We start from the raw sequence: 18,071 nt of genomic DNA, 5'->3' as shown, positions 1-18,071 counted from the left end.
ATTTTGGACAAAATATTTTCTTATTGTCCTTTTACTTTGCTTGTACACTAAGGAAGTCTAGAGCTAGAATACTTCTTTATTTATTATTTTCTTTACTTGTACACCGAATAGGTTTAGGATTAGTTGTTTATTATAATTATTTTTACTTACACACCAAGTAGGTTTAGGTTTAGTTAGCTATTATAAATAGCTTTTTATATTATTTTTTATTTTTTGTTAAGCAGTTTAGTTCTTTACTTAGATCTTCAATATTTTTTACACGGTATCAGAGAAGTTTTAATCTGAAAAAAACTTTTTAACACGAATCTCGTATTCTGAAGCTTATACTCAAAGAAGCACCATCACATTTTTCTTTTCTGTTAATCTGAAACTATATGGCAAAAACCAATTCTATTGTTCTAATTGAACCAAACAATTTCATGGTTCCAACTGTACTAGGCAACCTAACACCACCAATTATTGTCCACCAAGACAATTATGTGTTTTTTACCAGTATTATACTACATGAGACAAATTACTCATCGTGATTTCAACTCATGGAGATGCATATTGGCCCTCGCAACAAAGCTGGATATCTCATCGAAAAAGTAAAAAAACTTGTACCCGAAGATCCTATTTTTGGAACATGGATTACTAAATATCATAAATTGAAAAGCTAGCTTATTGACCCAATGAGCCCATCACTAATATAACGATCTATTCGTTTTCCCACAGCCAAGGAGATGTGGGAAACTATATCAAAAACCTTTTAAGATGTATCAGATGAGACTTGTATTTTTCAATTGAACTAGAGATCTTCCTTTACTAAACAAAATGGTCGACCATTATCAACATACTATAATCAATTTGTGGCTATTTTTCAAGAAATTGATCACAAGACTATTTTGCAAGAAAGAACAATTGCAAGTATAGTCCAACTATATTCCACGATGGCTAGGCTTTAAATCTATATTTTTCTCAGTGGACTTGATTTGAATTTGTTCAGGTTTGTGGAGAAATCTTACCAAAAGATCTAAAACTTGATTTGGAAAGCACATATGCATATGTCAAGAGAGAATATCAACAAAGATAGATAATGGGAGGCTCTCGCCTGAATCTTGGGAGCACGGCTATGCTAGCCAATTGAACTCAATAAGGATTATTGTCTGGCTCCTCAAAGTATCAAAGCAATCAATCAATCAAAAAATCTAACATTCTGGTATGTACTCATTATGGTGAAACAGGTCATTTGAAACAATGATGTTATGAAATCATTAACTATCTTTGAGTGGTGGGACTTCATAAAGAAACCTAGAAAGAAGATTGCATGGGAAGCCATGGTGACATCCATAGAAAAAAACCAATTGAAGCCTACAAAAAACATTACAAACAAATCGCAGCCTACGACAAACATTGCCCACTTAGGTCTAGGTGGTAAGGCATCGGTATTCTTTGCAACTTCTAAGAATAATACATGGATTATTGATATAGGTGCATCTGACCATATGACTAAGGACTTTAGTTATTTATAATCAGTCCTCTCTTCTCAATCTGTTATCTCCACAATTAATGGTAGTACATGTCCTAGAATTGGATGAGGATCTGTCATATTATCCAAAACTCTTACATTAGATACAATCCTTGTTGTTCCATCCCTTGAATGTAATATTTTGTCTGTTAGCTAAATTACCTCTACTTTTAATTGCATTGTAACTTTTTGACCTTTATTTGGCATTTTTCAAGACATTTTAACTTAGAAGTTCTTGGTTATGGTGTTAAATAAGGCAAACTCTACTATTTAGAGTTAACAAAAAGTGAAAGATTGAAATTGAATAAAGCGAATCGAAACTAGTAGCAAAGAAAAGGCTCGAGCGACTACATGGTTATGGCACTGAAGATTGAGCCATCTTTCTTTTGGTTATCTTAAGAAGTTATAACTACATATATTTCAGGTTTGAATGATTTGGATTTTCATTATGACATTTGCGAACTAGCTAAGAGCAATCGTATTTCCTATCCACCAAGTTTGAATAAAGTTTAGAACCTTTTATAGTTATTCACTCTAATGTTTGGGATCTTGCAAAAATTCCTTTTATTTCTAAACTTCATTACTTTGTTACATTTATTGATGAATGTACTAAAATGACTTAGGTATCTCTGCTTCAAAATAAAAGTGATGTATGCATAGCATTTTAAAAATTTTATAATATGATGGGCACTCAGTACCAGAAGCAAATTCATGCTCTACAACGGACAATGTTATTGAGTACGATGGATTTTTTGACGAATTTTTGAGCCTTCATGGGATTCGTCATCAAAATTGTATACTTATAATCCACAGCAAAATGGATTGACTGAGAGGAAGAATAGATAGATATTAAAAGTGGTTCGTGCCTCTCTCTTTGGCGTAAACATGCCTCGATTTTATTAGGGAGAAGCTGTAAAATCCACTACTTACCTTATTAACAAAATACCTTCTCGAGTAATAGACTTTCAAGCCCCTCAACAAAAAAATGCAATCTTTACTTTTAGTTCCCCACCTCCCTAATCTTGAACCACGAGTTTTTGGTTGCACCATATATGTTCACATTTTCGAAAAACTTGCAATCCATGTGTAAAATGATGTGTCTTTATTGGCTATTTTGATTTTTAGAAAAGGTATAGGTGTTATGACCCCTAAACCTGTAAATTACATAAAACTTGGATGTTTCTTTTCATGAATTAGAGCCTTATTATTTAGGCAGAGTCTTTCGAACTTTTTTTCAAGGAAATAGCTCTAGTGAAGAGAATGTGTTACAATAAGGTGGTGTAGGAGAGGAGTTTATGGAGTTAAAAGAAGTGAATAAACATTTTGGGAAAAGTGTTCAACAATGTTGTGGTAGAATTCTTGAAATTGAGAGTGAGTTAGTTTTTCTTACAAATGAATTAGGTGCTTTTATCACACAATCCTCAAATTTGCCCATGCCTACTCCTACACCATTAATTGAAAAATTAACCTAGAATGTTCTCCCTAAAGTAATCCCAAATCTAATATTTGAGGCAATCTCAAATCCCATATTTGATGAGTCCCATGAAACACATGTTCCTATAGAAAGGATAGTTCCTAAATATATACAAAGATTGAATAAGGGAGTCCCAAAGAAACAATATGAACCTAATCCTAAAGCCAAGGTCAAATATCCAATTAGCAATTATGTATCTTCCCATAAATTGTCTGAAACATATGCATTCACTATTAATCAATTATCCATTATGTCTATCCCTAGTAGTGTATAGGATGCATTAAAAGATCTAAAATGAATCAAAGAGATGAATAAAGAAATAGAGGCTTTGCAAAAGAACTTTATTTGGGAACTGGTTCCTTTACCAGAAGGAAAAAAGATGATTGAATGTAGATGGGTATTTATGGTGGAACTCAAAGTAGATGGCAGCATTAATAGATATAAAGCAAGGTTAGTTGCAAAAAGGGTATACGTAGAGGTATGGGGTAGAGTATCAAGAGACTTTTGCACCAGTAACCAAGATTTGCATTCTCTTATTTATATCATCAAATTGAGATTGGTCTCTATAACAGTTTGATGTTAAAAATGCTTTTCTCAATGGAGACTCAGAGAAAAAAGTCTGCATGGAGATACCACAAGGAATTAACACAATTCTTTATATAGAAGGAAAGTTTGTAAATTGAAGAAGTCATTATATGGGCTGAAACAATCACCTAGAGCTTGGTTTAGGAGGTTTTCTTCTATAATGAAAGCATTGGTTGTAAGCAAAGTAACTCAGACCATATTTGTTTATAAAACATCAAAAAGAGAAGGTAACAGCATTAATCATGTATGTAGATGATATGGTCTTGACGAAAAATGACCTATGCAAAATAAAATCATTATAGGAACATTTGGCTACTAAATTTGAAATGAAGGATTTTGGGCAACTTAAATATTTCTTAGGGATTGAGGTTGAAGATTGAAACAAGGGATTTTCTTTTTGCAACGAAAATATATGTTAGATCTCTTAACCGAAATTGGAATGCTTGCTTGCAAACTAGCAGACACTCCCATAAAGAAGAATTATAAGCTTCGAATTTTTCTAGACCAAGTTCCAACAAATAAGGGTCGTTATCAATGATTGGTTGGGAGATTAATTTATTTGTCACACACAAGATCGAATATAGCTTACACTGTAAGTATCATAAGTCAATTTATGCATGCACCAAGGGAAAACATATAAATGCAGTATATCAAATCTTAAGATAATTGAAGAGTGTTCCAAGCAAAGGTTTGCTGTTCTCAAAAAATGATCTTTTTGACATCGAAGGATTTACGAATTCTGACTGGGTAGGTGATCAAACAACCAAAAGATCCACATTTGGTTATTTTACTTTCGTGGAAGGTAATCTTGTCACTTGGAAAAGTAAGAAGTAGATGGCTGTGGCAAGATAAGTGTAGAAGTTGAATTTCTAGCTATGGCTCATGGTGTATGCGAATTATTGTGGATTAAAAGTATTCTCAAAGAGTTGAAAATTGAATATGGAAAATTTATAAATCTTTATTATGATAATAAGGTAGCCATTGAAATTGCACAAAATCCTGTACAACACGATCACACCAAGCATGTTGAATTTGATTGACATTTCATCAAGGAAAACCTCAATCAAAAAATTATATAATTTCCATTTGTCTAGTCTAAAGGTCAATTAGCTAATATTCTTACGAAAACAATTTCAAGGAAAATGTTCTATGATATAACTAACAAGTTAGGCATGATTGATATCTATGCTCCAACTTAAGAGGAAGTGTCAGAGTGAGTTGTAATTATTAATTCTAGGAATATTTTAAGGAAAATATTTTTTTATTTTCTTTTTACTTTGCTTATACTCTAAGGAAGTTTAGGTTAGAATACTTTATTATTTACCATTTTCTTTACTTGCACACCAAATAGGATTAGGTTTAGTTGGCTATTATAATTACTTACACACCAAGTAGGTTTAGGTTTAGTTATCTATTATAAATAGCTCCTTATGTAGTTCTTTAATTTTTATCAAGTAGTTTAGTTCTTTGTTTGTATCTACAATATTTTCTATAGATCCTAAATAAGAAACTTATTTTGAAAGTTGGTAAGAAGAGTTCCAAGGAAAACTTTAATGGGTATGTAAGTTGTAATCAAGTCTATTCAATCAAACAAGAGCAAATAATCATTTTGAAATAGTTAAAACGTTTTCCAAGTTTAAATCAAATTAAAGCAACTTAAGAGGAATATTTTAAGAAAGGAAGAAGTAATGATGGTAGAGAAAGCAAATCAAGATGTGAAAAATGTAAACAATTTATGAAATGGGTTTTCTTGAAATACAATGTAACAAATCAAAGTAAAAATGAAAATGAAAACACAAGAATTTTATAGAGATTTGACTTTCTCAAATGTTTACATCCTTTTCCTTAGCAAGCTAAGGAGTTTCAAATCCATTCAAGGAAATCTATTTTTTACAGGACCAAACATTAAACCCTCACAATGCTTTTTCAAGGGAGCAAGCGGAACCCTTACAATGCTTTTTCACAAGAGCAAGCGAAACCTTACAATGCCTTTTATCTAAAGCAAGCATAACCCATACAATGGTTTTTAGCTAACTTAACCACAAAACCTCACTAACTTTTTAAGGATGAGTTAGAACCTTTACAAAAAATAGAAAAAGTGCCTCTCAGAGGTGGATTTTGCTAATTTAGTACAATGGAGGAAGAATGCCTAGCAATGAGTATAAAGATAGGATATAAATATTGAAGTGAAAGCACACAGAAGATTTTAGCACAAATAGGTTTGGTTTCTTTCTTTTTCTTTTGAGACTTTGATCCCAAAGAGTTTGGCCTTTTTTCTTTTTTCTTCTTTACTTTGAAATGCTTCCAAATTATCTTTTTTATAGTTATAGGAGTCTTGGAGTTGCTGGAGATGGTTAAGGTAAGAAGTTAGCCACTTTTCTTTTGAATTTTGTGTCTAACGATCATTCATAGTTGAGTATAGAAGTCCTCTAGTCGATCCATTTCCAAAAAGCTTGCATTTTTCAAACTTAGGTTAAGGTAGTCAACTATATAGTAGCTTAAGGGTAGACTATGGCTTTGAAAAATCCTCATTTTTGTGCATAAGATTCCTTAAGGTTGATTATATGATTGCCAAGGTTGTTTATGGCTTTGAAGAACTTCATTCCATGAGCTTTCTGCCTCAAGGTCAACTATAGGTTTGCCAAGGTAGACTATGTTTTCGTGTTCTTGAAGTTTTCTCATCCATTCTTGCATGTTCCTCCATAGGATCAACTTGTCTTGCTTTAGGATCGATTAGAGCTTTATTTCTTCAAGAGTCCTTGAATTTTAGCATTTAACTTTGACCATATCTTCCTTGTGATCAAATGTTAAGCTGAGAATGAATTTCATGACCTGAAATAACCTTGCTGAAGATTAAACACCTTTGAATGTCTTGAGATAAGCTCCACCACTTGTGAACCTAATTTGCATTTTCAAATATCTCAAGAGTAATTATCAAGGAGAACATGAGGAGAGCTTATTCAAGCATGTTTAACACTCATATAACCAAGTCTTTTAAGCTTGTAAACATTTATGAAGTGAGTGTGTGAAAGTTTAATAGCTTCACGAATTCACACAACTAAAAAATCAAGTTTGTAATCATGTAAGAACAAATGTGTGAGAGTTAATCATTTCAAAAACTTTGTCAAGTATCACTCTAGTAAAGGAAATATAAATTTGAACCATTTTGTCATCATAAAAAGTATACTTATTTCCAAGCTACTAAGGATAAATTTGCGAGATTCAATAATTGTTAATAAACTAGGTGTCATAATATGAGAGTCTTGAAGCTCAACAGTTCGACTTAAGAGGAGTCGCCATCAATTTTTTTTTGTTTAGGTGCAATCGAACTACCAAGTGAATCTACTTTTCTAATGAGATCTTACACTCGACTTAGGTTCATTAAAAAGAATGGGTTCTAGTCTACGAAGCTAATTAGGTTCGGTAGTCCCTTATGTGTGAGGAAGGTATTAGCACATTCACAACCTTCATATAATTGGTACCTAATTAATTATGTGTCATCTTTTAATCTTATTGAATCAAATCTAGTTCAATATTCAATTTTATTTCCCTTTCTTTCATTAGTTTTTCAAATCAAATAAATAAATATTCATGATATTAAAAATTTTCCAAAATCTCCAAAATCTTATGGCATAATTTTGAAAGATTTTCTCACCTAGAAATTCTCAAGAAGCCATCTTTTTTTGGCATTGTTGAGATTTCACCATTAGAAAATTTATTTATTAAATTCTATATTCTTTTTATCTTTTTTTACTTTATTTAAATATTTATGTATATCCTTGCTATTGAAAATTTTTCAAAAACTCCAAACTCTTATAGCATAATTTTTAGGGGTGTGCATGGGTCGGTTTCTGTCGATTTCGATCGGTTTTCTCAAAACCGACCAAAATTTTTGAGATATAACCGACCGAACCGCAATGATATACAGTCGATTTAGTCGTTTTTTTAGAGTGTCGGTTTCGGTCGTTTTTTTATGATGAGATCAATGGGTTCACTTAAGTTGACTTGGACTAAAATGGATTAAAATGGTTAAAGATTAATGGCTAAAATGACTCGTGGAGACTGGAAGGGAACAGGCCCAGGCTGGCAGGGGGGAATCGGGACTCGTGGGAAGGGGGCCGGGGGAATCGGTAGGAGTGGGAGGGGACGCGGGGGGAATCAAGTCGGGTCCGTCGGGGGGGGAGGGGGGCTGGGAGCCTGGGAGGGGGGCCAGCCGACCAGGGGAAATCATTCAAATCAACACAACAATCAGGAGTCGGGGGGGGGGGGCGGGGGGTGGTCGGGGGGAATAGTAGGGGCGGGCCATGGGTAGCCGGGTAGTCGATTTTTTCGTCGGTTAGGGGGGAAAGGATTCCCCCGACAGTTGTGAAAATAATCGTCGATTACAGTAACCGACGGCTGGGTCGGTTGGACGGTTCCAACCGACCGTTGCTCACTCCTAATAATTTTGAAGGATTTTCTTACTTAGAAATTCACAATAAGCCATTTTTTTAACATTCTTGAGATTTCATCATTGGAGAATTTTCATAAATTTATCTAAATTTCTAATTTTTAAATGACCCAAAAAATAAAAATAAAATAAAATCAAAAAAAAAAAAAGAAACTCACCTAATTGGGATGAAAAAATCAAAAAGAAAACCAAACTAATAGGCCAAGATTACCTACATGGATTCACGTAGATTTAGATACCAAGCATACACTATTAAGAATGATGAACTCTTTCTAAATCCTATTCAAGAAACTAAGACACTTTTTTTGCTTCTCTTTTTCTTACCTCTCCCTTTAATTAAGATAGTTTTTTTAGAAACTAAATCGATTCTCCTAGATCTAAATAGAAATCGAAACCCAAGAACCCAAAAACTAAAAAAAAAATATTTATTTCTCTCATTTTCCAATTGTTTCTTCTCAAATTTCTCTCATTTTCCCTTGTATTTTGGTATTGATGCTTAGGAATATTTAAAGAGCATTTATAGCTGCCCCTTTTTGCACATTTCTTGAAAATAAAAAATCATGTAAAGACGTGGACACCATTTTGGCCAATAATTTTAAAGAAGGAAGAAGCTCCTCATCTAGAATGAAGCTATATAGCTTTAAAGGAATAAGCTCGTCATTTGGATTGAGGTTACGTAGCTTTAAAATGAATAACTCCTCATCTGGAATGATGCTATGTAACTTTAAAAGGAATAAGCTCCTCATCTAGAATGAAGCCATATAACTTTAAAAGGAATAAGCTTTTCATCTAGAATGAGGTTATGTGATTTTAAAAAGACTTTTCATTTGGAATAAAGCTACGTAACTTTAAAATAAATAAACTCTTTATTTGGAATGAAGTTATGTAACTTAAAAAGAATATAACTTTTCATTTGGAATGAGACTACGTAATTTAAAAGGAATAAGATTCTCATTTAAAATAAGGCTATGTAACTTTAAAAGGACTCCTCATTTGAAATGACGTTACGCAAATTTAAAAAGAAATAAGCTCCTCATTTAAAATGAGGCTATGTAACTTTAAAAAGACTACTCATTTGGAATAAGACTACATAACTTTAAAAAGAAATAAACTCTTCATCTGGAATGAAGCTACGTAACTTTAAAAAGATTTTTAAACAAATAATATTTCTGAATGCATATGATGCAAATTGCTATCATGGCATGCAAATGCTTAACTAATATGATGATGTCATGCATCCATATTTATATCTTTTCAAAGGTCCTCAAATTCCATTGTTCATTCTTTCACCTATCTTCTTTAATCAAATCATGGTTTATTCTTGAAATTTCTACATTATGCTGAACCCTTCTTCTCTTTTAAATGCTTTTGCTTTTCTTAGTCACTAAGAGATTAAGGCCATTTTGTTGGTTTTTCATTTGTCACTAATTGCTTTCCCTTCTTTTTTCAATGATTTCAATGTACGTCATTAATCCTTTGCTTATTATCATTTCAATTTAATGACAAATACAATGCATTTTCAAAACTCTTCAATTCATGGTAAAATTAAAAATTGATGGAAAAATAAAGGTAATTGGGGGAAACAATGTATTTTTTGTTGCAGTCCTAAGGAAAATTACAATTAAGAAAAGAAATTATGAACTGGGATAGCAAATTTGTATCCAAATAATGAACAGTCAAATGACTTCTAATTGATTTAAGATTCTTTCTAGAAAGAAACTCATTCTTAGATGTCCTTGATTTTTCGAGTGCATTTGATCAAACCTTGCCTCTATCTTGCCAACTGTTTGTGCGAATTTCAATACTTGTCCCTTATTCCATGTGTCTCTTAAATTCATACCTAGGCCTCTTTTTTAGGTTTTAAGCATAAGTGTTCTCTTTCTTGTGTCTAAGCCACCCATTTTGGGTTTTCAACTTAAACTTGCCTTTTTTGTTTTTTTAACTTTTTCTTTCTTTTTTTTGACTGATCGTTCCACCATGCACTTGAAGAATTCAAATTTTTCCCATGATGAATAGATGAATCTTAAAAGAAGGCTTTTTAATTTAACTATCCATACTTGATCCAAATAGACTTTTTAGTATGTAATGTAGTCTAGGCTAGGGGTTTTGAAAGAAACTGTAAATAGGTCCAAAATCTGTGTTTAAGAGTAATCAAACCAAGAATCATTTCTTGTCAGGTGAAAAATTCTCCTCAGGGCCTTAGTCTTTGTATGTCTCTTAGGTCTCTTTTACCTTTTTCTTGCTTACTTTTTCTTTTTTATCATTTTTTTTGTATGATGTTGAAACCTAATCAATACAAGGCATTTTTACCTTTAAGTAAAACCTCTATCATTAATCCTTCTTTGCATTTGCCCCTCAATATGGAGGGTGATCCTTGGTTAAAGTTCAATTTAAAAAGAATTCAATAAGCTTAAAAGGGATAACAAATGGATAATTTAATATTTGTGAAAGGAATCTAGAAAATGGCCATTTGTCATCTCAAATATGGTTACTTTCATTAAAGAGTAATCTTTAACGACTTTCTTTCTATTTGCATCTCTCAAACGCATGATGTTATCATTAATTTTTTTCCCTAATGTTTCAAGCTTGATTCACCTCAATTTCTACTTGATTACTTTACATTGTAGCTTCAACAAAAACTTGTGTACCATGACATTTGTGCTAAGTCTTAGCATGATCATGCGAACACGTCCACATATTTTTGAGAAAATGCCTTTTTGTTGGTGATAATGACATGCCAATCAATTGCTTCAATGGCTTCTTCATGAGGTGTGATTTTTCATTCTTCTTTTTAACTATTTGTAGCAAGTCAAGAGACAAAGTGTAATCGTCTGCATTTTCTTTGTTTTTAAGTTCATTAATGTTTGTGTTCTTTCAAAATTGAATCTCAAATTATTATCATTGTTTTCACATTCATTATTCGAATGCTTAGAAATGGGTAAATTGAAGAAATGTGGGGATGTATAATGAAATTAATGCTTGGAAAAGAAGATATGAAAATGCACCATGTCACAAACTATGCTTCTTTGCTTAAGTATGCAATGATCCATGTGTTGCTTGAATGAACACTTCCACACAACCCAACGAATCACTTGATTATATTTGAGCAAACATTAATAATAGCCACTAGTTTGTGAAAATGTAGCATTTAAATCATAAGGCATAACAAATGCCATGTACGCAACCACTGAAGCCACATAAAAAAAATGTTTTATTAAGATCAAGATAAGTATAAAAGGACTAAAATGTGCCATTTTCGGGCCATTGGAGCAAGCCTAGATGGTTGGTTACAAACATACCTTTACCAGTTAGGCAACCTAACAATCCGTCGACTACTTACCTTCTATAAAGAGTTTACGAGATTTTATAAGTATATCTTCAAAAATCATTACAAGGTATGAGATAGGGGCATTCTTTTCCTAAAAGGTCATTCCCCCTAAATACTTGACAAGCATTTCTAAAGACACCACCAAGTGCATTACAATGTTTAAAGAGAGAAAATCTCCCCTAAAGGTACAAAGAACTTAGTCTTCTAGACAATTCTACCTGTCATAATCCTATACGAAGTTGGCTCATGAATCCTCCCCCACTTGATATGTCGACATCCTTATTGACTAGTTGACTTGAAACTCTTCAATGTTTTGCTTGAAGGCTTGAAGGTCAACTTCCTTCTCCCAAGTGATTTTTTTTGTCTTTTTTTGTCCCCAAACCTTTTCATGTCAGCAAGTACTCTTATATTGACCGTTCATTGATTACGGTCATTCTCTTTGCAAGAATCTCCCCTGCTTGGCATTGTGATGGTAGTTTAGTGATGTGTTGTCAATTTTAAACATGCAAGTATACGTATCGAACAAGTAATATAGTGATGAAATAAATTTTCGTTCCCACGAAGATTTATTTTTAAAGTTTCACTAAGTATTAAAATTATAAAACAAATTAATCTTATTTAAGTAATTCAAAAATTGAAGAAAAACTAATTAAAAATAATTAAAAATCAACACTAAATAAACTAACTAAATAAGTTGGAAAAAACACTATATTAAAGACTTAAGATTTTGAGTTCATTCAACATTTCATCTGATATCAGCTTTTCTTGTTATTTATCTTTCCTGGATGGTTCTGCTTACCTAGAATCCAAAGCTATGGATAAGTTTCCGTCGAGTTGCTTATACAAATACCTAACTTAATTAGTTCACTATCTTTCTATAGGAATCAATTAAATTAAATTCATTAAGTGTCCTAATATGACTATGTATGACAATTGACGTATGTCAACCTGAATCGCGAATCAGATCACCTAAGTGACGTGAACATACACTATTTAAACTTTAGTTCAATCTAAAATCTCTTTGTCGAGTCTTAATTAGATTCACAAATCAATTAATTGTCAGCCAAACAATCAAAAGCATTAAAAACATATTTAAATAAGTAAAACTACACTCATTCATGATAAATAAAAGAGAGATTAATATTCATATTACATATTGAAATCCACCACAATCCTATAAAAAATAATTTAGCTCATAATAACATATAAAAACAACATCCAAAAGAATTTAACCATGAATCTAAGGCAAAGAAAATAAGAAAAACATAAAAGTAGAAAAAGAAACTAATTATTGAAGCTTTATAATCTCCATTCTCTCTCAAATTCTCTTGTTTTCTTGCTGTGTTCTTGGTTCCAAATCTCCAGAATAGTTGGTTGCTGTCTCCTCCTCTAAACCTCTAACAAAGCTCCCTTAAATAGGCTCCAAGTAACCTAATTTTCAAAATCTTGTCAATTTTTTATTTTTGAAAAATCAACCAGTGCTGCAGCACTACTTCTTCAATGCTGCAGCACTGAGCTCTTGGGAAAATGTATTGTGTTTCCTTTCTCCAACACTGCAACCTTATTCTACTAGTGCTACAGCAATTTATCAACTTTGAATGTGATTTTCACCCGAATCTGGTCCGAACTAGGAAAACTGAAAAACATAAAAGTTGTGGCTCTATCTTTTAGTTTTTCAATGAATTAAGAATCATGTCAATTGGACTTTTGGATTGAAAGATATGCTCCAAATACTACATCATGCTTAGTCTCTGTGTACGGCTGTAGTACTCCGACTTAGACAAATATTTTAACCGTGATCCAATCCGAACTAGGTAAAGTAGTAAACATAAAAGTTGAAGCCCTTCCTCTTTAAAGTCTAATGGTTGAAGAATCATTGCATTTGGAGTTCTGTAGACAGAGATATGGTGAAAATACCGCAACATATATGAATAAAACCATCACCAGACTTGCACAGATTTTTATTAAATGAGCCTTTTTCATTAAACTCCTACAAAAGTAATAAGAGAAATTACCAATACTGCTCTTAAAGTAATTTAAAACAAAATAACATAAAATTTAACTAAAATAACATAAATTAACTACTCAACATATAATCAAACTTAAATTAGAAAAACACTTAAAATGTTACGAATCAAACATAATTTCAGTTAAAGATCTTTTCTTTAGAGGAAGGAGCATTTCTAAAAGAACACAAATAATTTTCTTACAACATAATTTAGAATTCTAGAAGGAAAATCTTCAAGAGTTCCAACTGGTCAAAAACTCATTAAATCTGACCAACAAGATTATGTGTGATATAGTAAGCTTTCTCACAATTGCTTATGTTTGTCATATGAATTCAGTTTCTACATTTCCATCAAGTTAATATTCACAACTAGACAACAACTTTGTTGGTAAGATTAACTTTGATTTCATTTACTCTAATGGCTAAGGAAACAAGACTAGACCAAAGACACATAGTAGTACTGATAAGAATGCAATAATGGAAAATCGATAAAAGTTTCAAGGCATCCAACTTTTGCATTTTCCCTTAATGATGATGAGAACGATAATAATTCCTTAAAAATTCAAGTCACTACCAAATCAAACAAGCCACAAGAAAGGTAACCTTTGCAATATGCTTAATCAATTTTCATGGTGAGAAAGAAGGAAATTAAGGTGATGAGACAAAAGAACATCCACCACCCAGTTTCTAACATAATAATACAACAAGTAAATTTACTTCATAAAATGGTTGTTTCTTGAGATTAGTTAATTTCTATTCCAACATTATGTAAACAATTCGTAAATTGGCTTTTATTTTAATATTCCATAATGGCTAATAGCTTTGGTACAAAATTTTTCTGCTAATAGCAACAAATGAATCTCCTAATAGTTTACAGTCATGATGAAATTCGTTGCATAAAATTTAATTAACACATCAATCCATTGTGCCTTTACCTTTTGGACTAAGTCCACCAGTGGTTCATGTACTTTTATCAATTTTTTCATATTCATCACTTGATTTTTATTTCTCAAATGTACTCCTAAACTAATGAAATTGGTTTAATCAAGCAACACTGTTAACTTCATAACATGCTGTTAAAACCTGCTGGCATGGCATTTTGTAATAAATGAGGTAATGCAGCAACCCGTACAAAATTAGCTCCAAGGTGCTTAGCAGACAAACTAATTAAAAGCTTACAAGTTAATACTTTTTAAAAATAGTTAACAAAGTCAAACTTGTTTTTTCTATTTTCCCTCTGTTGATTGGGCAGTCAAATGGAGCTTTTCTTAGATATTATAATTCTACTTTCACTTTTTCCCATAGTTGCTAGGCAAAAGGTCTGCAACTAGGAGCATTTCAAGGGGGCACAACATATTAGCATTTAACTTTCTTTTTTTATGGGCAGCTACCTAAGGGAGCATCAGCAAACTTCATTTTTTATTTTTTTACTAATGCTGATGGAGAATGGGAAAAAAATGTTTCAACAAAAGATTATAGTTTATAATTTTGTTATATTTTATGAGTTCAATTCTCTTTCACTAAGGGAGAGAAACCAAAAGAACCAATAGAAGGAGAAAATCTCAATATTCATCACCCAAAACCTAATCAAAACTTCAACTATACACACACACATATAAAAGCTAACCCTAAACCATATTAAATTACAAAATACCAAATATTACCCTGAAATCTTAATAGTTGAAAAAAGCAAAACTAATTAATATAAGCCTAAATAAACGAAATCTATGTAAAGATGACAATTGAACTCTTAAAATATAACAAATTTACAAACTGTAATCTTTAGTTCAAACTTCTCCTTTCTAAGTATTAAGGTTTTAAGGTCATATTCAGTACTTTCTATTTTATTAGGGTGTAGCTTATAAATATCTATGTTATTTTGGTTTATAAGGTTTTGGATGATAAACATTTGAGATTAAATATTGAAATGTTCTCCTATTGATTCTTTATGGTTTTCTCTCCCCTAACTCTTTTACTCTCTCCCTATTTCCTCTGTTTCTTCCTAATTGTTGCTGGATATCTCTGATTTTACCTCTAAATTTCTACTTTGGATCTCTTTCCTCTATTTGTTCTACATCAAACGTTGGCCTAATCAGCATAAAAAGCCCAATCTTGTGTGTCAGGCTGAGTCAGCATGCAATAGTGCTCTTGATATAAGAGTATAGCCTAGTTCTCTCAGTACAAGAGTATGTGTGTCTAATCCATTGCCAACTTAGGACGCAAGAACCTAGGTAGTCAAAACATGTGCACCTAACTTATAGATCTCTACATCCACAGATAATCTTGAAAGTGAATTCTACCTTCCCCGTAGGCCTGAACTCAACATTTTATTAAACAAAGTATTGACGAAAGGTAAGAGAAATAGGAGAAAATTGATAACTCTACCAGCAAAAAGTAGTTTCAGGACTATGCATTTGGAACTTGATCAGGATTCCCTAAAACATATGCATGGCATGGGTATTAAAAGTATACCCTTCTAGCGTATGACAACGGCTATTAAGATAACCCGCATGATATATCACAAAAAATCTGTTCAATGAAGTCCCGTAGAAAAGGTTTCTGCATATAACAGTGAATTGATAGATATTGTTATGAACTAGGGTCAACTTATGTCTAAAAGAACTAAGATACAGGTGATTCACAACCACACTTCATCACTACTTGCAAGATAAATTTAAACTGGAAATTCATAAAATTCTAATTCCTAGAAGTTAGAACAATGTGCAAAAATGAGATTTGGTTGCATAATACTGATATGAAGAAGTTTTCTATATAAACACACTAATGATCATGTAAAATCCATTTAACGTTAAGAGAAAAAGGTCTAATTGAGTGAAAAATAATAGCTTTTTTTTAGCTTAAAAGTTATTATGAAAAATAATAACCTTTAAAATTAAGCTAAGGTTGTTTGGTAAGCCGTTTGGCAAAATAAATTATATAAACTCTAATCTTGGTTAAAATTACCATAAAGGGTATCTATGCCATTTTCAATCACTGAATAAACCAAAACGGAACAAGTTTGCTTGGAGTTTATATACGATTTCAGATATTAACATCAAAAAATTTCATACAAAAACGGAATAGCTCTTAAACTTTGTGTAGTAGTAATAGTATTAAATTTTTGTTGATCTAGCAAGCCATCGAACCATATTACTTCAATTCTCCAATAAAGAAAAGAAAAAAGGAAATGATATGTTTCACATTAAAATCATTTTTGGTGAAGAAGAGTGAAAACCTTTAAATAATACCTATATACAACTTTGAATTTGAGGTTTTCTTTCTCTTAATCTTTGTAAGAACAAATAAATCTCAGATTTTGCTATTTTGTTGTCAGATCTTCTTTTTTTTTTTTCATTTTAGTGGTCTTTTTAGAAAAAGATAAAGGAGAAAGATATCGCAATTTACATTGGCTAAGGGTGATTTGCAGAGAGAGGAAGAGGAGAGGGAGATCGATTGAGAGAGAAGGATATTTTTTGAAAAATTGAAGTTTTTTTTTTTAAAAAAAAAAGAGAAGAAAAAGCTCTTCTTTGGACCTTTTCTTTAAGTTCTCTTTTTTTTTTAATTTTGTTCTTTAAAAAAAGCTGCTTCTCAACATCTTTTTTGGCCTAACTTCTACTTTTAAGATGATGACAAGCTAAAAAAAACCAAACTAAACAAGCACTTACTAAGTGATTGAGTATACAATGGAAATTGGAAAAGATACTAATATAATTTGAATGGAAGGGCAAATATAAGTTTCAAACTAAAGAAATTACTATTCATGGATTATGCAAAATTAGCTCTCAAAAGGAGAATTAGAAGGGTCGGCTTGAGGCTTTTTGGCTCAAAAAATGTCTAACATAAAGAGAGCTGTAAACCTCCAAAATTATCTTAATAAGATCCCCTTTCAAACTTCATTACCTCACATAGCTGTAGAATTATTCTAATCTCCAATTTAAATAAAGTTGTATAATTATTGCCAAAATTGACTTTTGTTGCCTCCCAGGACTTTCTAGCTGGATGCAATCAGACAAGTAAGAACAAAAGAAATATCTACTTGGGTTATATACCAATTCCCTGACTTAGATATGCCTACACAATTCCTAATAGCATAAGCTACAATGAAATTCAGATCCATTGATCAAATTTTCCCAATGTAACTCCATTAATCAATTTCCATCTCGAAACACAAATGAAATCCTTTGAATGCTAAGTGCAAAATTCATGTCACACAAATTGTATAGACAGATATGTATTCAGAAATTGTAAAAAAAATCATAAACAAACACAACTTCAAAATGCAAGCAGCTTTAGCTAAATCATATGGTAAATTAGACTAAGTTTGATTTACTTTTGTATTCACAAAACAATTTACCTTTTGCTTTGGCAAAAAAAAAAATGAAAAAACCTAGCAACTTTAAGTTTTGATTGAGACTTACAGTCTAGCAAATTCGATGGCATTACCACTGACACCGAAAAAGCAATCAATGACAAGTCCACCACAGTCACATTTCTTGTTATGCTTAATGGCTATCTCTTCTGGAGTAACCGAATACCATCCATCCTCGTCCGTTTTAATTGCTTTATCATACTTTTGAGAAAAGACTATACCTCTGAAACCAATATTTCTTAGTCAAGGGAGTACTAATTCCCTTTTCTTTCCCTCTCTCCTTCCCCTGTTTCTTCTTACCTGCAAACAAAAATTATTCACAATTATTTAAACTTTAGAAAAAAAAAAAA

General features: G+C 31.9%; 1 long non-coding RNA gene and 1 pseudogene across 2 annotated transcripts in view; one reads left to right on the top strand and one right to left on the bottom strand.

The window, feature by feature from the left end:
• The first annotated feature begins 374 nt into the window (after positions 1 to 374).
• LOC149526543 (uncharacterized) lies at positions 375 to 1,511 on the top strand (annotated as a pseudogene).
• A 10,294-nt stretch (positions 1,512 to 11,805) lies between these two features.
• The window catches only part of LOC110426231 (uncharacterized), a 6,366-nt gene continuing 100 nt past the window's right edge, over positions 11,806 to 18,071 (bottom strand). For both annotated transcript variants that reach the window (XR_002446114.2, XR_002446115.2), the window contains exons 2-3: positions 17,771 to 18,021; positions 11,806 to 13,334 (exon numbers count right to left, since the gene is read on the bottom strand). This is a non-coding gene — a long non-coding RNA (uncharacterized LOC110426231). The remainder of the gene's footprint in view (positions 13,335 to 17,770; positions 18,022 to 18,071) is intronic.

The sequence above is a fragment of the Theobroma umbraticum genome, unplaced genomic scaffold (genome assembly GCF_002168275.2).
Source record: "Theobroma umbraticum cultivar Fairchild unplaced genomic scaffold, ASM216827v3 scaffold_55.0, whole genome shotgun sequence".
Taxonomy (NCBI): Eukaryota; Viridiplantae; Streptophyta; class Magnoliopsida; order Malvales; family Malvaceae; genus Theobroma; species Theobroma umbraticum.
Note: the sequence above shows the minus strand (reverse complement) of the source record. Positions and strands in the feature narration are given on the sequence as shown.